The 26,697-nt window shown below is 42.7% G+C and overlaps 1 long non-coding RNA gene across 2 annotated transcripts; it reads right to left on the reverse strand.

The window, feature by feature from the left end:
• Window positions 1-825: 825 nt before the first annotated feature.
• LOC123367462 lies at window positions 826-26,341 on the reverse strand. 2 transcript variants are annotated; one of them, XR_006578478.1, is made up of 4 exons: window positions 26,241-26,341; window positions 26,056-26,132; window positions 16,445-16,535; window positions 826-1,082 (listed from the first exon to the last, which is right to left on the reverse strand). It is a non-coding gene; the product is annotated as an uncharacterized LOC123367462 (long non-coding RNA). The 2 variants fall into 2 exon arrangements; XR_006578479.1 differs by lacking the exons at window positions 26,056-26,132; window positions 26,241-26,341 and adding an exon at window positions 25,729-25,850 and having other exon boundaries at window positions 16,445-16,538.
• Window positions 26,342-26,697: the final 356 nt, after the last annotated feature.

Consider the following 26,697-nt stretch of genomic DNA (forward strand, 5'->3'; position numbering starts at 1 on the left):
CAGCTACTCCACTGAGTATACTACCATCCACTGTGATGGTCTAAATGAATCTATTCAGGTTCTTAACTTTTACCAATCATCCTATTAAAAGCCAGACACATGTCTGTCCCTTCCCTCCTCAGCACACGGGTTATGATGTAAGAATACAATGAAAGACAGCCATAAGAATACAGGCAGTTCAAATATCAAACTGGAGAATTCGTAAGCAGTACATAGAAGATTCCCCAAATCATTACAGATACATAAATCAGCTTTCCCTTCTTGTTCAGGCACCAATTCTGTGAGAACCATAGACTTATTAGAGGGAACTAGTTGGGCTTCCAGGTTGACTGGGTGGTAGCCACCCCAGACCCTAAAAGCTTTTGGACCCATGTGGCCTACTGAAAAAAAATGTGACTCATTATTAGTTTCTGGCTTATAAATGTTATTAAAACTCAAATTAAAATAAATTAAAGAAAACATATCACCAGACCTAAGCTATTCATAATACTAAGTGTTATTTTTACTTATCAAATTACGGTAAACCAAGTTTCAAGTTAGTCTGCACACTGGATTGGAGTTAATTCATCAAATTAATACAAAAAATAATCAGTCCCTATATAAATTCTAAGACGCTTGCTGCCCATGAGGTTTAAAAATCCCAATTAAAGAATTTTACCAAATTACACAAACCTATACTTGGAATCTAGTTAAGTACCTTAACACTGAAACCAAATTATTACCTAATGTCTGGGCCACAACCTCAGAGCCAATTAGAAACTGCCTTCCTGGACTTCAGTACTACAGGGTCGCTAACCCACTCCCACTCCGCCAGTGCCCCCAGTAAACATATTATAAAACAAACTTTAACAGTACACTCTTGATAAGAAGCAGTTTAACAACTCTTATTTACCAGAAAAGACAAATGACAATCTCAAGGCTCTCAGGACTTTTAGACACAGAACACACTTTAACAAGTGTCTTTTTAGACAATATTTAGGGCTGTTTAAACTTGGAACTTTTCTTTCTGGCGCCTTCCCCATGTGGAATTTATGAGAGCTCCCACATATGCATGCACATAGCCACACTTTTACTTCCACATCCTGAAAATAAAGAGAGAAAACGGTTGAGAAATCTCCAGCTAATAAAAACAAAAGATGTAAATTAGAGAGAGAAAAAATAAGACACAGGGTTCACCAACACTTCAGCTTTTTGTCTTCCTGACTTTTGTAGAGTTGGAGCTGGAATTGCAGTCAAGGAGAAGGATGGCAATGATATGCTAGCACAGCCCTACTTCTCGTTAGCAGACAACCTTCAAGTACAGGGGAAAATGGTTCAAAAGCTGGCATAGCCTGTTTGTTGTCTGTCTTGGAGATTCTGATAAGTCAGTCTCCCCTCTAATGGCTTGTTGACCTGTAAGGGGAGGCTTCTCAACCTTACTCTTGATTCTTACAGTTTATGAATTTTGCTCACTCTACTTCTCAGCGACCCCCTCTGAGATCTGCAGACAAATCAGGTGTGAGGCTCACTTTGGAGCCATGCAACTTGGTTCAATCAAATCTGAATAGGTCCTTGTTAGTGAGCACCAACTTGGAAAAAGTCCCACTTACGCAGGCAATTTAAAAAGTATTCAGTATTTTACATGTCAGTGAATGGTGGTCTAGATAAAAAAAATCAAGACACCTAAGACTACTTTTGAGTAAGCTAGCATAGTCTTATCTGGGTCATGGAAAGTTAAATATAACCCCCCTATAAAAATAGCTAATGGGAAAAACCCTAGTACACCAACAAAACAAAATCACTCATTCATCAGCAAACTAAAAATAAATTCAGATTTATAATAAATTTTGTCATTGTCACTTTTTCCTCTACTAATCTAAACCCAGACTAATCTTCTTCTTGCAAACAAGGTAATCATAGTAATCTTTCTATTTTTGAACTGGGCTGTTGGTCAGACAGCTTATCTTCTAAAATCCAAAATTTAGTAGAGAAAAGTTACTTTAAAGTTCATCAAGATTAAACCCATTTAACCATATAAATTTTTAAATAAGGTGTGTATATATACCCACACAAGCTATGCTCCTCACACACACATATGGATAACTATACTTAGCATACTATAGGAAAGGTAGGGTATAAAACAAACCTTAAAGCAACGGCTTTAACTGATAATCTGTTTTAGGGTTTTTTAATTTCAATTGCTTGGGACACCAGAGTTGAAATCCTTCATAGCAAATAACAGTATAGAATATAAAAAGGCAAAAACTATATTGGACTAAGATTTGGCTACATGAATTAAAAAGTTGGATGATAGAAACATTTGGTTTTCAGAATCTAATTATATAACAAAAGAAAATAACACACTCAATAATTACCTTGGGAAGGTAATTCTGTTTAGATTTTTGACTGAGTCCCTCAGAATAGGGCCTTACTTGTGTCAATTGGTTATCAATTCTGGTGTTGCTAATACAACGGATGAAAAACAATCCAAAGATAGATCACAAAACGATTTTGGTCAATTATTTACATGCCAATTCACTAAAGTCTCCTACCCAATAGATGTATAGTAGTCAACCCTTTTAATCAATTTGCCTGTGAAAGACAGAGCCCCAGGATCTGACTGACACTCCTAACTATCTAATGTGAATTCTTACAGTTATGACAGACTGAGTGCAGTTCAAAATGCTTCTACACTTGGTCTCATTTTCTGTCTATATCATCTAGAACTTGAAAGAAAGTATGAAACCATAAACGATGGTAGACACAAGTACAGCATTCTACAATCTTAGGGTACGTCCAGACTACCCGCCGTATCGGCGAGTAGCAATCGATTTTTCGGGGATCGATATATTGCGTCTCACCTAGACGCAATATATCGATCCCCAAACGTGCTCCCGTCGACTCTGGAACTCCACCGGAGTGAGCAGCGGTAGCGGAGTCGACACAGGGAACTGCGGATGTTGATCCCGTGCTGTGAGGACCCAAGGTAAATCGATCTAAGATACTTTGACTTCAGCTACGCTATTCACGTAGCTGAAGTTGCGTATCTTAGATCGATACCCCCCCAGTGTAGACCAGCCCTTAGTTAACAACAGCAACTTGTTCAGTTTTAAAGCTACCTTACAACAATCTTGATTGGAATCTGTTACAGAAAAAAGACACTTCTGTGACAATCTTTAAATACGTACACAAGCATCTATACTTCCCTACTAATTAAGTACCCAGTTTCAAGGTCAATTGACTGATTTGTGTTATCACCCAAGGGAAAGTCTGTGTGTTACTTATCACCAGATCTTTGCTCAGCCATCAGCGTTCAGCTCAGTTATTGGTCACAAGTAGAGTGCAGGACAGACAAGTCTTTTTGCAGTGCACTAGCAGGCAACCCAGTGCTAGAAAATAGAAAGGCAGTTAAAGGTGTTTACCCGAGATGGGTACTTGATGTCACCAGGAGGACTCCAAGGTGGATGGTCAAGGACCTCAGTCTTCTCCTTTCTGGGTGTCTCTGACTTTTGGGAAGCAATGTGCTGAAGGAGACAGGCTGTTTTATTCTGTTTCTGCCAGGTTCCTCAACTTGGTTCCTCTTCTTGGATGTCCTAGCAGGGACCAATCAGATGGTGACCCATGCTTCTTCCAAAGATTTGAAATGTTCAACCAAAATGAAAATAGTCCTCTCTCACCATCCCAACAGAAAACAAGATATCAACTTTTGCATTTTTGCAACTGGGACTGAAAATGTCCAGTCTCTTTATGTAACACACCAGCCTGTGTAGGACAAGTTAGGCCATAACTGTTGGTACAACCATCTTGGGACATACCTTGAACACAGGCTGGTTTGCTCTGGTCAGCAATTTACCTCTGAAAATCCGTGGGCTCTGTGTGCTTGCTCAAGTTGCAGTGTCTCCATCAACTCTGCTAGCTGTCAAAATGTCCAGTTTAAAGTTCATATTATTGATACGAAGTCCCTCCAAATTCTTTGATGCTCTTTAAACTTGTTTTAACAGTCCATTATATAATGCAAAGTCACTTCAAGAACTGTTCTGCAGCAAGCCCAAACAGCTATATAAATCTTCCATTTGTGTTCTCCTTGTTTTAACAATACTGGTAAGACCTTGGTATGTAAGCTGAGCTGAGTCCAAGCATTATTAACCAGTTATATTTCTGTTTATTCCACTCTGTGGTCAAGTGTCCTTATAAATACACTATTTAGTTTGAGTTATTTTTATTTACTGCCTCTTTCAACATAGACATATTTTACTCAATTGATAGCATAAGCACGCTTGATTGCAAACATTAGCCATACTTCTTCACTTTATCAAAAATAAAGTCGTCTTTAACACCCTCTCACCAGGACTGCCCATGAGGTAAACCGTGTCATTAAAGTTTACAATATATTGTCCAAAGCTGTATCACTTATAGTTGACTTCCCTTTTATACACATTTTAATTAATATTGATTCCCATTTTACTAAGTATCTGACACATCCAATATCAATGTTAGATATTAATGTAATATGATTTTTAATTCATTCATTCAAAGAGAGGTAAAAACAGGAAGTCTCTTTAGAAGCACCAGCAGTACACTCTTGCAAAAGACTGCAATAAACTCTGAGTTTCCTCAGACTTATTGAAGGAATCTAGCTGTTAGACCTTAGTTTTTTATTCTCTCAGTGCTCTGTTCTATATTTTTCAATGGGCCTTGATACCTGGGCAAGTCTTAAAATAGTCATAACCCATAATTTTGAGGCCTTAGTTACTACAATGCACTGTGGCAATAATTAAGGCCCTGATCCTGCAAGTTGATCCATGCAAGCAGAGACCCATCAAAAGTCAATGTAGTTCCACCCAGGTACAGATGCAGCTTGCAGATCAGCCTGCTGCATTGGGGATCTGCATTAGTAATTACATTGAAATATTAAATTAAATAATAAATGTTAAAATCCTCACTCAGTGCAGCTTTGTAATTAGTAGAGATATATTTATAGGAGATATGTGACAGGTTTAACCAGCATAAATGGAGAGCTGGCTCTACAAGATTTCACCTGAAAAAGCAAGGGAGGTTTTACGTAATGTTTTAAAAATATGTGAATATGCCAAAGTATCTCATTGTTATTCTGATGTGTTCTCATATCTGTGCAGAGAGACATTGATTTTTAGCCGTGAAATGCAAATTTGGCTCACAGTGCTCTGGTTGTCTGTATAAATATTAAAATACTTGTGCAATGATATTCCTGGCATTTTTGAACTGGGTCTTTAGAATTTAATAATATCAATATCTTATTGCTGCTACACAATGTATGTAATCTTTCAAAGGCTTAGCGGCCTAATCTCAACTCCCCGTCTTTTGTTTTTGTGAAAGTTAATGATTTTCAGCAACTCGCAAGGACTCAGCACACATCTTGCATCCTGGATAGAACATATCTTGTAGGCCTGGGTACAATTTTAGCCTAATATATTTCTTTTACTAATATTCTAAACAGAACTTTGTGATCATATGACCACGTAGTCTTGTCACGAATAAAAGAACAAGATGTGCCAAGAAAAGAAAGGCAGCATTTACTTGATGACTCCCTGAAAGAATATATATTTAGATGTAGGGAGGTTTGAAATATGTCACATTTTAAATAACCTACACTAATTTAATTTAGACTTAAGAACATAGGTGTACTGTTATAGACTCGTGACCATATCTCACTGTGTTTTGCAAAAGACTACTTCTTTTTGGTGGCCATATCAAATGCAGGAGAGAGTTCACTCTGTTTACAGCTTGGTGGTCAGAATAAAATGGAAGTGTTAAATGCCAAGCAGCTGTACTTGAATCAGGGTGGTTGCTTCCATTTCCTGGGAGTGGATTGGCTGGTCTTGGGATAGAAAGGACAAGGAACAGTTAACACTGGAAGGAAGAAAGACTGTCAGATCTGTCAGAAGAGGTACAGGCAGACCCAGGTATATGCCAATACAGAGAAGCCTGGCCTGACTTACACCTAGAGCAAGGGCTTCTGGTTAAGCACTCAAAGGCAGTGGAGAACATGGGCTGTTACACTCAACTAGTGGTCCTAAGAGGATTGGTGTCTGAGATTCTGAAGGTCTTATATAACAATAAGACTGGGGGACTTTTGGGGATACAGAAGCTTACGCAAAGGGTTCAACGTCAACCTGGATGGGGTAGATTTCTTAAGGACTGGGTACAGAGCCGGTGCAAGGAAGTTTCGCCTAGGGCGCGAAACTTCCACCTTGCGCCACCCCCACACCCAGCTAACCCCGCCCCCCCTGCAGCAACTAACCCAGGCCCCCAGCCGGGGAGCCCGCCAACCCCCCGCTCAGGGAGCCCCCCCCCCGCAGCAGCTCCCCCCCCCACGTGGCAGCTAACCCCGCCTGGGGAGACTTCCCCCCCTACCCCGCCGTGGCAGCTAACCCTGCCTGGGGAGCCCACCCCAGCTCACCTCGGCTCCGCCTCCTCCACTGAGCACGCCGGCATCGCTCTAAATCTCCTTCCCTCCCAGCGTGCGGTGCCGATTGGAGGAGAATTAGAACGGGGGCTGTGTGCTCAGCGGAGGAGGCAGAGTGGAGGTGATCTGGGGTGGGGAGTGGTTCCCCTGTGCGCCCCCCCACCCCTGATACTGCGGGCAGCTTTCCCTCCCCCGCCCCAGCTCACCTCCACTCCACCTCTTCGCCTGAGCGGGCTTTTAGGTGCCCCCAACCACTAGGCGCCCTAGGCGGCCGCCTAGTTTGCATAAATGGTTGCACTGGCCCTGACTGGGTAAAGTCCTTGCTGGCAAGAATACTGTGGGAGACAGTAACATAAGCTTTGCTAAAGTCAAGGTATATCACATCCACAGCTCCCCTCATATCCATAGAGCCAGTTATCTCATCATAGAAGGCGATCAGGTTGGTCAGGCATGACTTGCCTTTGGTGAATCCATGCTGACTGTTCCTGATCACCTTCCACACCTCCATTTGTGTGTAGGCAGAAGGAGACAGGGGTTGGCTTGAGCTGAGCCTGGGCTTACATTGCAATGTAGACAGACCTTAGAGTGGTACAGTAACACAAATAATAGCAATAATATAGGACCCACTGCAAATGTCAAAATAGGGGCCTTTACACTTGTCACAGGATCATGAAAACTAACACCATAGGAAGACCTGCTTTTAAGAGGGACACCTGGGAATTGAATTTGACAAGGACTGCAGGGCCCTGTGGCTGACTTTGATACTACTCAGTTATGTTCCTCTGTGCTGCAAGAATTTTTTAAGTCTCTCTCATTTTAATCTGCTAATCAAGTATAGGGTTTCTGTGTAGTACAAGGCACACTGGACCTTGACTGCTTTAACTTTGAACTGTTTATTGAACTGGATTTAATTTGAAAGATGAGTTGCTAACCATTGCCAAACAGTTCTTCCTAAAATAAAAGTGAATAATGAGACTTCGGGAATGAGACCAGGACTGCATGTTTCAAGAGGGTTATGGGGCTGGGATTCAGGACTCCTGACTTCTACTTATGGGCTCTACCATTGATTTGGGCAAATCACTTATGCTAACATTTTCAAAACTGATTTTTGGCATCTTAGTTTTTGGGTACTTAACTTAAGACACCTAGCAATCAATTTTCAGAGGTGCTTTAAGCCAGCAGCTCAAATTCAGCTGTCTTAGGGAAGCAGAGAAAAATGCCAAGTAGTACCAGCCAAATTGTGGTGTGTGGAGAGGGTTTAGTAACAGAGAAACATGAGTGCATGGCTGAGCTCATTGCAGCTGCAAAGTAGTAAACATGACCACCATCTTTCACATCTGTTCCAAGCACAGGACATTCCCCACTGGAAGATGAAGAATGATGTGGAGCTGGGGGGTATATTTTGCTTCTAACTGAGCAGGGAATCAGCAGCCATTTTTCACATTCTCTTGCAACTGCATTTAGCTCAGCCTTGAGTCTACAAGCAGTGGTTCTGCAGTTGTAGCACTGTTGGGCCCAGGAAGCGAGACAAAGTGGATGAGGTAATACCTCCATCCAGTGCACTAAATGCCCCAATAACAACTATGTGGGTGAAACCAGTCAATCACTATGCTCTCAAACTCACACAGGAAAATGCTAAAAGACAAAAAAAAACCCCTCGTTCTCAAACTCACACAGGAAAATGATAAAAGACAAAAAAATACTTATCACCTGTGGGTGAACACTTTTTTCAAAGCAATCACTCTGTCAGATCTATCAGTCCAACTCCTCAAAGGAAACATGCACAACACTTTCAAAAGACGAGCCTGGAAACTTAAATTCATAATTCTGCTTAACACTAAAAATCATGGACTGAACAGAGAGACTGGATTATGGCTTATTACAATAGTCTGTAAATCCTCCCTTTTTGTTCTGTGACTGCAGAGGTGTTAACAGCCCACTTTGCCTTGAATGATCCCCTACAATATGTGCTTACTACTTATGCTAAACAATCTGCTCCACCTTGCATTTTGCTGTGATGCTGGGAGTTCCTTTCCCAGACCTGAAGAAGGGTTCTGTGTGGCTCCAAAGCTTGTCTCTCTCACCAATAGAAGCTGATCCAATAAAAGATTTACCTCACCCATCTTGTTTTGATTTTGATTTTTTTTAAATGTTGCATTATATTATAACACAGAATAAGTCCTTTCAAAACAAAATCAAAATGCTTCATCCCAAAAACTTCAAAATTGGACATATCAACAATGTTGGAACTTCCCCCCACCCACCCAGTTTCCTTTCTAAAACTAAATTCTGGCAAAATCAAGCTGATTTTGCAAAGCATTTTTATTTCAACAGAACCACATGTTCTGACAGGATATGCTTTCATCAGAATTTTTCAGACAATCTCTACTCCCCACCTAACCCTCCTGTGCACATGTGAACCACAGTAATATTACCCACACATGCCTCCTCTGGCCATCGGGGTCTCTCCAGTCTCTTCTCCCTTCTCATATTCAATGTGCTTGGAAAGTGCTGCTCAGGCACCCTGGAGGACAGGAGCTCCTTGTACACTCTCACCACCAATATACTCATACTGGGGCTGCCATTATTTAGCTCTCGAGAGCATTTATTTTGGCTGGGGGATGGGAGGAAATAGTATGGTATTTTAATGGGAAAAGGTAGAAATGAAGCAGGACTTATGCTGAATAGCCAAATAAAAAGATCTGTTAGAATAGATCATCTAGTTCATTCTCCTGGTAGTGCAGGATTGTTTCCTGAAATACCTGACACAAGTAAAGATATGGGCATTATTCTCCACTCTTTCACTTCAGTTTTACACCAGCGTAACTCCATTGAAGTGGATGGGATTATGCTGATGTCAACCTTGGTAAAAGGGTGGAGAATCAGGTCCCTCCTGCGTGGGCGGTGGGTATCATAAACTGGGGGAGGCTGAGCTTCCCCAAACAACCTGGCGTGCCCCGCCCACGCTTCGCCCCCAGGAGTGCCTGTGAGTTCCCGCTCTTTTGTGGCCCAGGCTGGGGCTTGGGTCGGATGGCCTGCTGCCAGGACTTGGGGAGGCTAGGGGTGGTGCCCACCTGACGCTCCGGTCAGGGGCATTGCAGTGGCACCATCCATTTGGCTGGGGTCAGGGTACTGTGGTGGTGCCACCTGCCCAGTGCTCCGGGGCTGGGGGCGCTGGCCTGGGGTAGGGGGGCCAGCAGCCATGGTGGGGCTCTGCCACTCTGGGGTCCATCAGGGGAGGGGGCAAAAGGGGAGGAGAGGGGCCTTGGGCGGAGAGGGAGAGAGCTAGCCTTCCCCAACTGCTGGTTCACCTGCTGCCCATGCCCTTCTGTCTTGAATGTGCCAGGAAAGTAAAGAAAAGGTTAAATTGTTAATTTGACAAAGTCAAGCTGCACACAGTCACCTTTTTCTCCCTTTCTCTAAAGATGATGGTTACAGAGCACTTATCACAAACAGCAGGAAGTTCACACTGTCTTGTAGTTCCCGCTTACCCTCCCCCTTCAATTTCCTCTTTGAACCAGTGTTGCACTGATTACAAGATTTTCATTTGAAAATGTATGTGCAATTAGAGAATATGAATTAAAATAAATGCTAACCACAAGATAGGGAAATTTACATCAACCAGATGAACTGATGGGAAAAAGAATACCCCAAATTGCTCAGAGACATGTTGATTATTGTACTTGTGTTTGAAGAGGTGGAAGTACCAAGAAGATAAACTGACTTTTTTCCAGTGACATATTTCCTTGAAGTATTTGCACCAGGTGTTGTGGATCTCTCAAGGCTTAAAGCACTCAGAACTAAAGGGCATACAAAGAAACACTGGAACATAAACTCCCCTTTTCTTCCTTTCTCTTTCCCAACATTCATATCTGTAAGGGATATGGAATCACACACCCACACACCCAAATTTGGTGTTCCCCTTACAGAAATAATAGGAATAGATTTGATGGTTGCTTTGTCAGCTCAGCTGTTAGTCCGAGATGGCTGGCATTAACATCTGCCTGAGTGGTTTGCCTGTAATTAAGAGTCCTCTGCAAACATTGAAACAAATGCCCTTCCTTTTTTCACAAGACCGTGAAAATTGCAAACAACACTAAGATCCTTTTCTGGTGGGAATTATAGTCCTCCTACAGTCACAGGGTCATGTGTGCTCAGGGATAGCCTCGCCAGCTGCATTTAAAAAACAAACAAACTTGAATCTCACACATTAAATCCCTGAACAACACTAAAATAAATACATGTTGTCTGCATGCCCATTTCATCTAGGAGAAAAGCAGTTTATGTAGCTGTACATTTCTCAGCAATTATATGTTGCATCCTAACAATAATCATGGGCAGATGAGAGGGTTGTTTTTTTTAACTCCTCCATATGTGTTTGTCTTGTCAGCTCAGATGATCTCTGACTCATAGGGAACTATATAAATGGCATGTGTTCCTCTGTCTAAGCTATTTTTCATAGGTTAGTGTGGGAAGGGGACTTTCAGGCAAATAGGTTGACATAAAAGGCACTAAAATTCGAGTACGAAAAGAAAACTAAATAGGCGGTATGATGACAAGCTTGAGAGGAGGGTAAGAGACTGTAGGAGGACATGAGGGCACAGGATGTAGATTCCCCTCCAAAACGATATCTAGGGCTTGATTCTGATCTCACTGTTATAAACCAGGAATACCCCATTGAAATTGGTGATGTTACATAGGTATAAGGGAGATCAAAATGAAGCCTGTACTGTGTCACTGAGAAGGACAAAACAGGCCTTTCTCCAGATGAATTTTCTACTTGTGTGAGCTTTTGTGGAGAAGGGGTAGAAGCAGGGGTGGTGAGTTATATGGTGCCTGTGCTCCAGCAATATTCAGGGCCCGGGGGCCCAGCTCCACCATTGTTTGGGGCCAAGTCTCTCCCCTGGGCCAGCCTGCCACCCCCGCGCGCCTCCCCCGAGAGTCCCCGCCTGTGCCCTGGGCAGCGGGTGGCTGCCCCCTGCAGCTCTGCATTGCGCTCTGCTCTGCCAGCTCCCAGCATCAACTGCCACCACAGAGTCTTAACACCCCCCACCACTAGCGCCTGGGCAGGCTGACCTAGCCCTTCCGCCTTGGATGGATGGACCCTTCCCTTTTCCAGCAGGACCCTCCACCAGCACAGGGCCCTCCCCCTCACCCGCAGTCAGCTCTCCTGCCCCACGCTGGGCAAGGGGCAGCCCCATCCCCCACCCCCAGTGAGGCTACAGTAAGGGGGACCAGCAGGGGAGGAGGCGCATGTGATGGCAACCCCGCCCCCACCACCGGGGAGGCGAGGGGGCTTCCTGGACCTGAGAGGGGCCCTAGGAGCACGTGTAGTGACAGTGGTGCGAGGTGAGTGTGCAGCGGGGGGGAGGGGGGAGTCCTCTCTGGCCCTAGCCGGGGGCAGCCTGCCTGCACCCCAAACTACTCATCCCCAGCCTCCACGCCACTCCACCCCTCCCCCACACTGCCACCAGAGGAGCCCCAGGCCAGCCCCAGCCAGGCAACCAACTCACACCCCAAGCAGCCCCAGCCTAGTGTCCCATGGCAGCAGCTTCAGGCCTATAATACCTGCCGCCCATGTATTGGAGTGCTCCCACTGACATCACAGAGACTCTTTGTGCAAGTAAAGATTACTGGTGTGAGGAAGGTTAACATAAAAGGACCTTGAAAAGGGCTTAATTCTACAGGGGGCTAAGCACTCTGAACTCAATTCAGTCAAGCACATGTTTAAATGCTTTAAGGGAACAGGGTCAGAGTGCTCAGCATCTTGAAGGACTGAATCCAAACTGTATATAAATAGTAAAGCACAGTAGGAAACACACAGAGCTGCTGTCAGAGAAAGAATTTATACAGACAGCTCATTCACACGATTAAAGTGGAAATATTGATATGTTGTATAATATAGTTCACATTCTGGCTGCAATTACTGAGCACTATTACATCACACTGGATCAATAAAATCTTCAATATCACAAGAAAAAAAATCCATTTACTTAATCAACTCAGATTTCAGAATAACCAAATGCAGAAGAAATACTTACATTTCTCTTTGGACATTTTTTCCTATATGTCAAGACCTTTGTATTCTACTTTGCCAGTACATTTTTTACTGTAATTTGTTACGTTTTGAATTTTATATCTTAATATATTACGTAAATGGTACCACCACGAGGCATTATCAATCAGTGACATTATAATTCAATTGTAAGTAATCAAATTTAGATGAATAAAAGTTCCTACTGTTTTAGGGCCAAATCTTTCAAAGGGTTATACTTCCAACATGGTGCTTTACTACTGAGTACTCCCCCTAGTGGTAATGAAACTGCTACAGTTGTAAGCACTATGTTTGGCAGTATTTGCAGGATCAGTCCACTAGTAATTAAATTAAAAATCAGTTTGTGCAGAATCAAATGCAATGACAGTCACGTTACGTTTAAAGTATCAGAGGGGTAGTCGTGTTAGTCTGGATCTGTAAAAAGCAACAAAGAATCCTGTGGCACCTTCGTTGCTTGTTACATTTAAAATATTTCTTTAAAAGTAAGATGCAAAGAATAAGTATTTTCTACTGATAGACAGTCTGGGGGCCAAATTCTTTGCTAAACTGCATTCTTTGTAAATCCTTTGACTTCATCCTCATTGATTTCAAAATGGATTTTCAGGATGTAGGTGTAGAATTAGGCCCCAATGTTTGAATGACATTAAATCAGTGGAGGTTTCATAAACCAAATAGTTGCACAATTTAACCTATTACACACCAGTTGTGTCACTAGCTAGGGGTTCACTAGCAATTGTTATCATGTTGACAAACTCAAACTAATCTCTGATACTTCTTTTTTTCTTGACTGTGATTATTTAATATCCTGACAATTAGAGCTGGCACTTAATCACAGTTAACTTATGTTATTAACTCAAAATTAATCATGATTAAAAAATTAATCACAATTAATCACACTGTTAAACAATAGAATACCAATTGAAATTTATTAAATCTTTTTGGCTATTCTACATTTTCAAATATATTGATTTCTATTACAACACAGAATACAGTATACAGTACTCACTTTATATTATTTTTATTACAAATATTTTCACTGTAAAATTATTTAAAAATAGTATTTTTCAACTCACCTCATACAAGTACTGTAGTGCAATATCTTTATTGTGAAAGTGTAATTTACAAATGTAGATTTTTCTTTTGTTACATAACTGCACTCAAAAACAAAACAATGAAAAACTTTAGAGCCTACAAGTCCACTCAGTCCTGCTTCTTGTTCAGCCAATCACTAAGACAAACAACTCTTTACATTTATGGGAGATATTGCTGCCTGCTTCTTATTTACAATGTTACCTGAAAGTGAGTACAGGCATTCGCAATGCACTTTTGTAGCCAGTGTTGCAAGGTATTTACGTTCCGGATATGCTAAAAATTCATATGCCCTTTCATGTTTTGGCCACCATTCCAGAGGACATGCTTCCATGGTGATGACACTCATTAAAAAAATAATGTGTTAATTAAATTTGAGACTGAACTCCTTGGGGGAGAATTGTATGTCTCCTGTTCTGTTTTACACACATTCTGCCATATATTTCATGTTATAGTAGTCTCGGATGATGACCCAGCACATGTTCGTTTTAAGAACACTTTCACAGCAGATTTGACAAAACGCAAAGAAGATACCAATGTGAGATTTCTAAAAATAGCTACAGCACTCGACCCAAGGTTTAAGAATCTGAAGTGCCATTCAAAGTCTGAGAGAGATGAGTTATGGAGTATGCTTTCAGAAGTCTTAAAAGAGCAATACTCAGATGCAGAAACTACAGAACCCGAAACATCAAAAAAGAAAACTCAACCTTCTGCTGGTGGCATCTGACTCAGATGATGAAAATGAACAAGCGTCGGTCCGCTTTGCTTTGGATTGTTATTGAGTAGAATCCATCATCAGCATGGATGTATGTCCTCTGGAATGGTGTTGAAGCATGAAGGGACATAGGAATCTTTAGCACATCTGGCATATAAATATCTTGCTACGCCGGCTACAACGGTGCCATGCAAATGCCTGTTCTCACTTTCAGGTGACATTGTAAACAAGAAGTGGGCAGCATTATCTCCAGCAAATTGTAACCAAACTTGTTTGTCTGAGCGATTGGCTGAAGTAGGACTGATTGGACTTGTAGGCTCTAAAGTTTTACATCGTTTTATTTTTTAATGCAGTTATTTTTTTGTAGATAATTCTACATTTGTATGTTCAACCTGCATTATAATGAGATTGCACTATAGTACTTGTAATGGGGGAATTGAAAAATACTATTTCTTTTCTTTTTACTGTGCAAATATTTGTAATAAAAATAAATATAAAGTGAGCACTGTACACTTTGTATTCTGTGTTGTAACTGAAATCAATATATTTGAAAATGTAGAAAACAACAAATATTTAAATAAATGGTATTCTATTATTGTTTAACACCGCGATTGATTGCGCGATTAATCGAGATTAATTTTTGTAATCACTTGACAGCCCTACTGACAATATATGTGTCCCATTCCATGCCTGGAAATTAGTTTAAAAAATAGAAGCACTGGGGCCCCAGCTAGGCACTGTGATTCTACTGTACAGAAAAGTCCTTTACTATATTATTCTCTGTTGTCACAATGTGACATTAGAAATGTCTCCACAACAATAGACAAGACATTTTTCACACCAGTACGGTTTCTGAATTGACTTCACGTTTGCTGATTGCCTGCACCTACAAGTAACAGTAAAAGAGGCATTTGATCATGCTCTTTGGAATTTGTTCAAATCTATTTGGGCTCCTCCTGTGAGCCATGAAAAGGATTCTTTCAAACAGAACCACATGGGAGAACAACAGTGCGGAAAACTTCTGATATTGTCATGGAGTGGGAGACAACAGCTGGGTATTATGAAGAGGACACAGTTGTTTGTTACTCTTTTAAATTGGCTTTCTTCACTTGAAGTTCAATATATCTTTGTAGCTTTTATTTCCTGCTCTTTTTGCACCTAATTCTGCACCATTCAAATCAAGGGATTTGGTCCTTTCACACTCACTTTGCATTGGTGTAAATGACTAACCAAAAGCAGAAGGCAGTGGAGAATCAGGCCCTAGGTCTTATGCCTGAGTGGGACTGAGCATTACCATTGGTTTCAATAGGAATTATGAGTCCCTAGCAGCACATTTGAGGATCAGGCCCTAACTACTTCTTTTTTTAAAGATTTATTTTAGTGCAGACAATTCCAAAATCTTTCTCAATGTCCTAATTACTGAAGAAGCCAGAAAAGGATTTGTGGGCAGATCCTTAGCTGGTATAAAATATCATAGTTTCAATGTAATTAATGGAGCTATGACAAATTACACCAGCTGAGGATCTCCCCTTTGGTCTTTTTCTCCCCTGTGACTAGCGAGGCATTTTCTGCTAAGATATATAATCTAATATACAGTGCTACAGTACCAGTAATGAATGTAAAATCTGGTGGGATGGAGGGAGCCTATGGAATCCCAGCTGTCAATACCAGGAGAAATGAATGTGCTGTTGGGGAAGAATTTCCAACTATGGTTTTATGTTGGCCATACTGGTTTCTACTTTGTTGTTCTTGGCCTCCATATTTGGTACCCTTCTTTATGCCACAGTTGGTGCCCTTTTCTAAAAGTGCAGGAAAATGGGAGAGTCAGGTGACTCGAAGTCTGCCTAGCAACAATGAAGTTACTTAAGGGATATTCATCCGCCCTTCAGGGCTACTCGCCACTTGCTGCTTGTTGCCTCAGGGCTGCCAGAGGTAGCAGCCTGACTGGGACCTCTGCTACTAAGAAGAGGAGCAGTCCAGTGACCCGCACAAGAGCACGGCTGCTAGAAATCCCCAAGACAGACCAGGTCTGCAGAACTCAAACTTATTCCATCCAGACCTCACACACACACACAATCATCAACTGTAGGTTCACATACTACACACATGACCACGAGTCAAGAGTGGAAGATAGAAGATAAGCGAAACACCGACCACTTACCTGTTCACCTGCGTGGTTCCTGAGTCTCCAAAGTTCCTGATCCTGCATCCTGTCAGCTTGAATCCTGCTTTCCTTGGGGTCTGCCTATCTTCTGCTGTCAACGAGACATGGTAGTGTGGTTACTCTCATTAATCTTATTGTGGATCCCTTATTTCTGTAAGGGCCTTTGGGTTTCTGGCTTTATGCCATATTCCATCCATTGACAACCGAGCCTGTTTTGTACTGTTTTCGTTAAGTTGGGGGTCCTTGTTTACTTGTACACCTGTATTCAGTTAATAAACCCACCTGCTTGTACCTTACCAACCAGTCACGTCTTGTCTCACCACCTAAATGGGCCAATGACTAGATGTGGTCAGGTGTGGAGAACCTGAATTTAGCCCCTTCTGAGGTCAACACAGTTCCAGGGCTGCCTGATTTGGTCCAAGGGCTAACAGTGTACATATACAATTTATCAGTTGATACCTATTAAGAGGAGCTGCTCTGTCAGTTGCTAGAGGAAGCTTAGATGTCCAGGTTTACTTGTAAAATAGAGGAGTCCTGAATATAAGTTTGATATTACCTCACCCACCTTGTCTCTCTCTAAATCTGAGGACAGAAATGGTGTTTTTTTAGTCTGGAAATCCCAGCAGGAAACAACCCTGAAATAGGAAACTTTATTCTGTGAAGGGGAAAGAGGTGAGTCACTCAGGGAAATGCTCTGCCCGCAGTGGTTTCTTTAGATCTCCTGTTAATAAATACATTGCACATTATTTCAGTCTGGAAAGCCAAACATTATTGTACAAATTGTGTCATCTTATGAACAGGGAACAGAAAAAAGAACGCTTCCAGAGGAAGGAGCTTCGGAAAAGGAAACGAGCCAGAGGGTTTACAATGAACAGAACATTTAAGACAGTTAAAGACCAAAATTGATGTATCTAGAAAGGATTGAGTGGAAAAAGACGACATCTATAAGTTGTAGCAACTCACCCACCCCCAACATGCGCTAAAATTTGCCTAAGGCTATATCACTCTGCAGCATAATTTATGTTGCTCAGAGGTGTGAATAGAACACTCAGTAACATAAGTTACACCAACATAAGCGAGCGCTATGTCAGCAAGAACTTTTGACAACATAGCTTCTGCTGCTCACGGAAGTGGTTTTATTATGTTGACAGGAGGCAGGGTTGCCAGCCAAAGGATGTCTATTCACCTGTGTGCCTCAGTTCACATGTAAATTAAGCATTGTAAGCCAACACAATGGAAGCTCTGTTTACATGTCAAGTCAACATGAAGTCAGCACACCAGGGAATAAACCCAGGGTGGCAGTGTGAGGGGATCATGCTAACTCCGGGGACAAACTATGGATTTTGGGGAATATACGAAGAAAGCAAAAGGACACTTATTTACCCTGCACCTGAGGAAATAAATGGGCAGTGTGATTACATTTGTGAAAAAGGTATCCCAAACAACCTTAGTTGGAAACACTGCAAGAAGGTTTTGGGTAAGAATAGACTGCTTTAGATGGATAGTTAGCCCAGAGGTTCTCAAACTTCATTGCTCCGCGACCCCCTTCTGACAACAAAAATTACTACACAACGCCAGGAAGGGGGCTGAAGCCATAGCCTGCCTGAGCCCCGCCAAAGCACAAGCCCCTCCACCTTGGGCAAGAGGACAAAGCCGAAGCCCAAGGGCTTCAGCCCCAGGTGGAGGAGACTGTAACCTGAGCCCCACCACCCAGGGCTGAAGCTTCCACCCCAGCAAGTCTAATGCCACCCCTGGTGACTCCATTAAAAACAGGATCACGACCCACTTTGAGACCCAGTTTGAGAACCTCTGGGTTACCTTATTAAAATTAAGTTTAGTCTCCAGAAAGAGTGTATGGATTTTGTTTTATATGTCATCTTTCTGTTTCCATTCTCCTTACTCACTATTTCTTAAATCTTAACCTTTAATAATAAACGTATGATTGTTTTCACTATAAATATCTCTCAGTGCTGTGATGATATATAAGAGCTGATCCTCAGCTGAATCAAACAGTCTGGTGTATGCACTGTCCCCTTGGAGATAGCAAACCTGGTATTTCTGTGAGTAGCCAGTGATGGGCTGGATATCACAGGAGAATGCTTCAAAGGGATTCAAGGACTAAGGTACACCTATTGTTAACCTGCGAAGCAAAGTAAGAGCTCAGAGGACATTGTTTGGGTGGCCGACTGGAGGTATCATGGAGCTGAAACCTAGTTAAGCACCAGCAAGTCTCTCTCTCTCCTTGGAGACCGGGGGATAACAAGGTGACTCACAGTCCTAGGCACCCCAAGAAATTGTCACACGAGAGTATCTGCAATCTTTTTTGCCAGACCTAGTATAATACCCTTTCCCTTAGCCAGGTGTCTGAGTGGTTATTAGGGCCCATGAGGGATAGTGCCTACCAAGGTCTAGCTGCTGAAGCATCTTTAGAGCTTGCCTCTGAGCAGGGCCGGCCCCACAACATTTTGGCACCTGAGGTGGGGAGCTCAAATGATGCCCCCATGCCCCCTCACTTGGGTCAAAACTTTGAAAGGTCTCAATTCTGCCTTCTTCCTGTTCTACTCGTCTCATGGTACTGCTCTGCTATCTACCACAATAAAGGAGAACTAACAACTTAAAAAGCCTTGTTCAAATTTTAAGTAACACTTAACTTTCAGATGCCTGAACAGCAAATGTAACTTTTCTTGTCTGCATAGTAAACACTGGCATTTTTATCTGTTTGAATAATCAAAGTGGTGCTTTCTGTGCCTTCTTGGCTGCAAAGATTTTAACTGCTTCCTGAAGGTCCACAGTCTGGGCCAGCTCATGCTCTGTTGAGATGGTTGCAAGGCCGACCATCCTCTCCTGTGTCATTGTGGAGCGTAGATGTGTTTTTATTAACTTCAGCTTGGAGAAGCTGCGTTCTCCACTGGCAACTGTTACAGGAAATGTTAGAAGTATGCACAGAGCAACAAAAAGTAGTTGGAAAGAGGGTGATCATCTTATTTGTGAACATATATTCCAGAACAGCCATTGGAGTTGATCCTGCTGAAATGCATCTTGAAAGGACTTTCAGTTCATCACCTAAATCACTCGCATCAATATCGCACATGTCATCATGTGTCAACACTGTCTCTAGTGCCCTGCATTGCTGGTGTAGGTCTTCTTCAGGTATAGTGAGGAGTTTTGGAATATCATACAACATCCCAAATATACTGCTGTGTTCCTTGAGCTGCATGAAACATTCTTCAACTGACTGTATTGCACAATCTAGCACCTGATTAAAGAATTCAACTTTGAATTGTTGTTTGAGGTCTCTTATAGGATTATTCCATGCCTCGTAATCAAAATGTCTTCTTCTTCGGTGACTCTTGTATTCTTGAATGGGTGGGAAAATAGCTTCAGTGTGAAGTTCCTCTGCCAACTTCTGTGAACTCTTCAGAACATTTTGAAATCTCTCATCTGACCGGTAAGACTGTAGGTATGACTTTGCTTTGTCCAGTTGTTCCATTGCTCCAGATATATCAAGGTCAACACCTTGGAGTCTCTTGTTTACAACATTTATTTCAAACAGTATGTCATGCCACAACACTAAGCCACATAGAAATTTGAAGTTACGTATGTTTCTGGTGATTCCATTTCCCTCTGCCACTGTTCTTCCACAAACAGTTCCTGTCATAGCATTATCCTCCATAATGGCAACTATGGCATCATCTATCTTCCCAATTTGGTGTTTGATAGGCTTTATCGCCTCCACTCAACTTTCCCATCGTGTGGCACTCAGTGGTTTCAGTGTCAGAGAGAATGTTCCCAGATGTTACTTCAAAATTTGCCATTGATGAGTTGATGCAGAGAAAAATACATAGATGCTTTGAATTAAATTAAAAAATTCAGCCGCCTCACTAGAAGCTAATGCTGCATCACTGACCACCAAGTTCAATGAATGAGAACTGAATGGGGAAAAAAAAGCTCGAGGGTTTAACTCTCGGATCCATGTCTGCACTCCTCTGTTCTTTCCTCTCATGTTGGCACCATTATCATAGCCCTGACATCTCATGTCAGCTATCGCAATTCCCATATCTTCCAGATTTTTAAGAAGCACATTTGTCATACCAGCTCCTGTAGTATCATCAATGTCAATAAATTCTAGAAAATGCTCTCTGACAGTCACCATTGCAGGGACATTTTCACTAGGTTCTGTTGTTGTTACAAAACGCACCATTAAAGTCATTTGTTCCATATGGCTGATGTCAGGTGTGCAGTCCAGAATAACCAAGTAATATCTTGCTGACTTCAGATCTGCCACAATCTTCTGTTTGATTTTTGTTGCCAGTAACTGTATGATCTCATTTTAAATTGTTTTTCCAAGGTAGTGGTATGTGTACATTTCTTGGGTGGTGACTCTTCTTAGATGCTCCTGGAGTACAGCATCAAACTCAGCCATCAGCTCCACAATTTTAAGGAAGTTTCCATTGTTTGGCACATACTGCTGATCTGAAGCGCCACACAGTGCTAGGTTTTGGGTAGCAAGCACAATGGCAATGAGCCTTTTCAGAACATTTTGCCAGTAGACTCTGATGCAATCTTCTCTTGATGCTGATCATCTGTGGTAGCCTTTAACCTTAGTCTCATCTCAAGCTCTTTCCACCTATGGAATGCTCTCTGGTGATTTGCTGCCTTCTCATGTCATGCCAGATTTCTAGCCAGATTTTTCTAGTCCTTTGTTCCTGTAGAACCCGATGTGGCTGGAACATTAGACTGGAAGAGTTTGCAACAAAAACAGTATGCAGCATTCTGGGTTTTTGAGTACATAAGCCATGGCTTCTCCACTTTGTTACCATTGGGGATTTCATGCCAGTAACGTGTTGGATGGAAACTTCTATTTTCATTGTCTTTAGGGAACATGAAGTTTTTTACTTGCTGTGGCCCATGCAGTACAAGGAAGTCCCTTGGGCTACTGCTCAAGTGGGTCCACAGTCCTGGATCATCTAGACTTAAGGAACTAAACTCAGCACCAGATGTTTCTTGTGCCTTCACCACACTCTTCTCTGATCTACACTTTTCTTCAGGAATGTGCATGGTTACATCCATTTCAGATGGAGAAATGGATGCTGCAGTAGCTGCCAGGTCACCTGCAGGCTGACTAACTGGAAGATCAGGCATCTCCTCACCACTCACATCCTCACTGGGGCCAGAAGGCTCACCGTGAACATTTGTGTCTATGTATCTCAGGAGAGCTCCTTCCTGCTGTGACGATGTGGTTCTGGCGGGACCCAACTGAGAGTGCCAAATCAGGACCAATTGCTTAAACAGGGCAGTCACAGCCCTAGGCTGGGGTTTTTCCACCTCTAAGGCAAACCAAACCAGCCAGACAAAAAGGACTCTGGTCTCACCCCACCGGCTAACCACAAGTCACACAAGCAATTTCCTTAGACACTCCAGTCTCCCAGTATCGCCACCAGTGCATTCGTCCTGGGGATGAATGGTTATGAAAACCAACACCCCAATAAAAGAAAAAGGTTCTCTCGATCCCAAAGGACCAAGCCCCAGACCCAGGTCAATATACACATCAGATCTTACCCACAAATCATGCTGTTGCCAATCCTTTAGAATCTAAAATCTAAAGGTTTATTTACAAAGGGAAAAAGGTAGAAATGAGAGGTAGAATTGGTTAAATGGAATCAATTACATACAGTAATGGCAAAGTTCTTAGTTCAGGCTTGCAGCAGTGATGGAGTAAACTGCAGGTTCAAATTAAGTCTCTGGAACATCCCCCGCTGGGATGGGTCATTCAGTCCGTTGTGCAGAGCTTCAGTTTGTAGCAAAGTCCCTCCAGAGGTCAGAAGCAGGATTGAAGACCAGATGGAGATGAAGCATCATCCTTATATAGGCTTTTCCAGGTGTAAGAATAAATTTGTTCTCACTGTGGAAAATCACAGCAAAATGGAGTCTGCAGTCACATGGACAAGTCTCTGCATACCTTGCTGAGTCACAAGGCGTGTCTGCCTTCTCTCCATGGGTCAATTGTGTAGCTGATGGTCCTTAATGGGCCATCAAACAGGCTAGGCAGAGCTAACACAAGCTTGTCTGGGAGGCTTCCCCCAGAAGCACAGCACAAACTTGAAATACAGACAGCATAGAGCCAACATTCATAACTTCAACTAAAAATGATACAGACATACAGACAGCATAATTATAACCAGCAACCCGTAATCTGGTCTTAGACACCTTAGATGACCCCCTTTATCTAAGATTTGGTGCCACTGCAGGACCTTGGTTGCAACCCATGTTCTATATGGTCCCAATTTATATCAATAACGTCACACCTGCTTAGCTAGAAAAGCTTCCTTTGCTTTCTTTCATTTTCTTCTTTCACTCATGACTGCTGTTCTGTGCCAGCTATAGTGGCTCTCAACACTCAGTTGAAGGGGACAAATAAGCAGGCTGGTAGCAGGGCCTGAGTGAGGGAGGATATCAGTGTCTTAAGGGCCTAACTGGCTCCTACTATTACTTCAGTTGACTGCCTGTTCTCCTCAAGTGGCTTCAGGGAAGCAGCAGGAAACAGGAAGCTCCCTGAGAAGCTGGTATTAATCAGTCAAGGCTCCTGGGGGTGCTAGAGAGGTAAATAGAGGCTCCTCCTCTTCTCTCTCCCTGCAGCTCCTGCTGCTTTCTGTTATTCCCTCTCACCTTTTCTCCTGCCTGCCTCTTATGTCTCTTGTGCCCTCCTTTCTCCAGCACAGCACTCCACCATCTCTGTGCATCTAGAGCAGAGAGAATACATATGCACCAGCAGCAGACACAATTTTCTACACTCTGGGGCCTAGTTTCGCCCCCCCACAGTCTGACACCAGAGGCGGCTGCCTCAGTTCGCCTCATGGTAAGGCCAGCCCTGCCTCTGAGTCACAGCACCGGGTACAGGTCCTGGCACTGTAAGGGTTTGTTGTACTCCAGTACTGAGCAACCCTCAATAATTACATCTGCTTTCTAACTCTCACTTATAAGCAATCTGCAAAGAGGGGGGGAAATGTGTTTGTTCCCCTTTTTGTTAACTTATGATTTGTGAAGGCTCTTTTTTCCCCACAAACAGAATGTATATGTATAGGTTTCAGAGTAGCAGCCGTGTTAGTTTGTATCCGCAAAAAAAACAGGAGTACTTGTGGCACCTTAAAGACTAACAAATTTATTTTAGCATGAGCTTTCGTGAGCTAAAGCTCACTTCTTCGGATGCATAGAATGGAACACACAGACAGGTACCCGCATGGCCCCTCAGTATGCCAACATCTTTATGGCTGACTTAGAACAACGCTTCCTTAACTCTCGTTCTCTAACACCCCTACTCTACTTGCGCTACATTGATGACATCTTCAACATCTGGACTCATGGAAAAGAAGCCCTCGAGGAATTCCACCGAGATTTTAACAATTTCCATCCCACCATCAACCTCAGCCTAGACCAATCCACACAAGCGGTCCATTTCCTAGACACTACTGTGCTAATAAACGATGGTCACATAAATACCACCCTATACCGGAAACCCACTGACCGCTATACTTACTTACATGCCTCCAGCTTCCATCCCGGACACACCACACGATCCATTGTCTACAGCCAAGCTCTAAGATACAACCGTATTTGCTCCAATCCCTCGGACAGAGATAAACACCTACAAGATCTCTATCAAGCATTCTTAAACCTACAATACCCACCTGCTGAAGTGAAAAAACAGATTGACAGAGCCAGAAGAGTACCCAGAAGCCACCTACTACAGGACAGGCCTAAAAAAGAAAATAACAGAACACCACTAGCCATCACCTACAGCCCCCAACTAAAACCTCTCCAGCGCATCATCAAAGATTTACAACCTATCCTTAAAGATGATCCCTCACTCTCACAGATCTTGGGAGACAGGCCAGTCCTCGCTTATAGACAGCCTCCCAACCTGAAGCAAATACTCACCAGCAACCGCACACCATACAACATAAACACTAACCCAGGAACCTATCCTTGCAATAAAGCCCGATGCCAGCTCTGTCCACATATCCATTCAAGTGACACCATCACAGGACCTAATCACATCAGACACACCATCAGGGGCTCGCACACCTGCACATCTACCAACGTGATATATGCCATCATGTGCCAGCAATGCCCCTCTGCCATGTACATTGGCCAAACCGGACAGTCTCTACGCAAAAGAATAAATGGACACAAATCTGACATCAGGAATCATAACATTCAAAAACCAGTGGGAGAACACTTCAACCTTTCTAACCACTCAGTGACAGACTTGAAGGTGTCAATTTTGCAACAAAAAAACTTCAAAAACAGACTCCAAAGAGAGACTGCTGAACTTGAATTAATATGCAAACTAGATACTATTAACTGTGGTCTAAACAAAGACTGGGAATGGTTGGGTCATTACACCAATTGAATCTATTTCCCTATGTTAAGTTCTCCTCACACCTTCTATGGGCCATCTTAATTATCACTTCAAAAAGTTTTTTTTCCTCCTGCTAACGATAGCTCATCTCAATTGATTAGACTCTGCCTGTTGGTATGCATACTTCCACCTTTTCATGTTCTCTGTATGTATAAATATCTCCTGTCTGTGTGTTCCATTCTATGCATCCGAAGAAGTGAGCTTTAGCTCACGAAAGCTCATGCTAAAATAAATTTGTTAGTCTTTAAGGTGCCACAAGTACTCCTGTTTTTTTTATATGTATAGGGTTATTCTTATTTTTTAGATTAGTAGTTTAAGTCTTCTCTACCTTGGAAGACTCAGTGCATATGATTTATGGTCAAGCTACAGCCCCTTTATGCTGGTTCTGCCAGAGCAAAGGTACTATAAACCTGGTGAATCCAGCCCTTGGGGTATTCCCCCAATATAAAGAGGACAGAGAGCTGATATACAACAGCTCTAGACTACGTTCTGCCACCCTCCTTACTTCTATGTAGAGAGGAAAAAGAACACCGAGGAGGATGTGGAACACAACTGTTGCATCTCAGTTCTGGTTCCAAAATCCATTCACTAAGAAGCAGAGAAGACATTGCAGTTTAGGGGTAATGGAGATGGTTAGACTTGTGCTATTTGCTGGAGCTGAAGGGGGCAATGTCATTTTTTCCTTTGATTTCCACAAATCAGTTAAAACTTATCTACACTAGGAATACAAAGTACAATTTGCACTGTAGAAAGCTGTAATGGTGCACATTAGACAGCATATTTCAGGTGCACCATGTTCACATGCAGCAATTCCTGCAACTGCTGTGGACTGTTGCACCTATCCCACTGTTGTAGGGCATACCTGACTGTAAAGTCTCCTGCTGGATTAGGATGATGCTGCAGTACACGTACACCCTATCTCAGTTTCCTTTCTCCGGGAGCCATAATTCCACTTCAGGCATACTTGATTCCAAAATACTCTCCTTATGGCTTGGTTATTACAACAATCCTACAAAATCCTACAAAAAGTCGCAAATAAAAGATACTTCTATCTCTCATGGTTACTTTGAAGTGTGCTCCTTACACTCAGTGCCCAGTCCCCTCATTTTCTCTCAGTCTTTAAATCCTCCTCATGGCAGGATCCCCAGTTCTCTGCCTGGATCTGAGTAGTTCAAACAATTATTATCACCTATCTTGCTTTCTGGAGCTGGGTGGCAGTTTCTCTCTGTGTATCTTCTCCATATGGCAGTACGCCCAGCTCTCCTCCTGGTGGCAGGTAATTCAAACAATTATTATCCACCTCCTTATCAGGAGTCGCCAGCTCTCTTCCTGGCGCTGGGTTGCAATTTATTTCCCTCCGCTGACCCCACTTACTCCTTAGGCTCAGAGGATTTGGCTGCCTTCTCCTACTGGTGTCTGCTCCTTACTAAGTCAGGGACTGCATACTGCATGAGCTTTCTTATGCCTTACAGTGTCTGCAGGCATCTGCCCTGCTATGTAGGAGACCAGCATGCTGGCCCCTCCCTTCTCCCAACTCATTCCTTATTGCAGTGTTTCCCAATCAGTGTGCAGCAGATTTTTTGAGAAGCTACATTTGAGAACAAAGAAAACCTTCCCTTGCTTTTTAATGAGTGTTGGAGCCAGATCACATTCTGTACTTTTGCTCTCCAGGACAAGGCCCCTCTCAAATATTATGCATATGTCACATTCCATTCCTCAAAGCGAGGTTAAGATAGCAAATTTCAGTTTTGCCAAGTAAAGGCAGGGGAGGGTGAAGGAAGGGGGGGAAAGCTGCCTTCTGATTGGCCATCTGCCTCACTGCCCTGCCTCC

This window comes from Mauremys mutica, chromosome 1 (genome assembly GCF_020497125.1).
Source record: "Mauremys mutica isolate MM-2020 ecotype Southern chromosome 1, ASM2049712v1, whole genome shotgun sequence".
Classification (NCBI taxonomy): Eukaryota; Metazoa; Chordata; order Testudines; family Geoemydidae; genus Mauremys; species Mauremys mutica.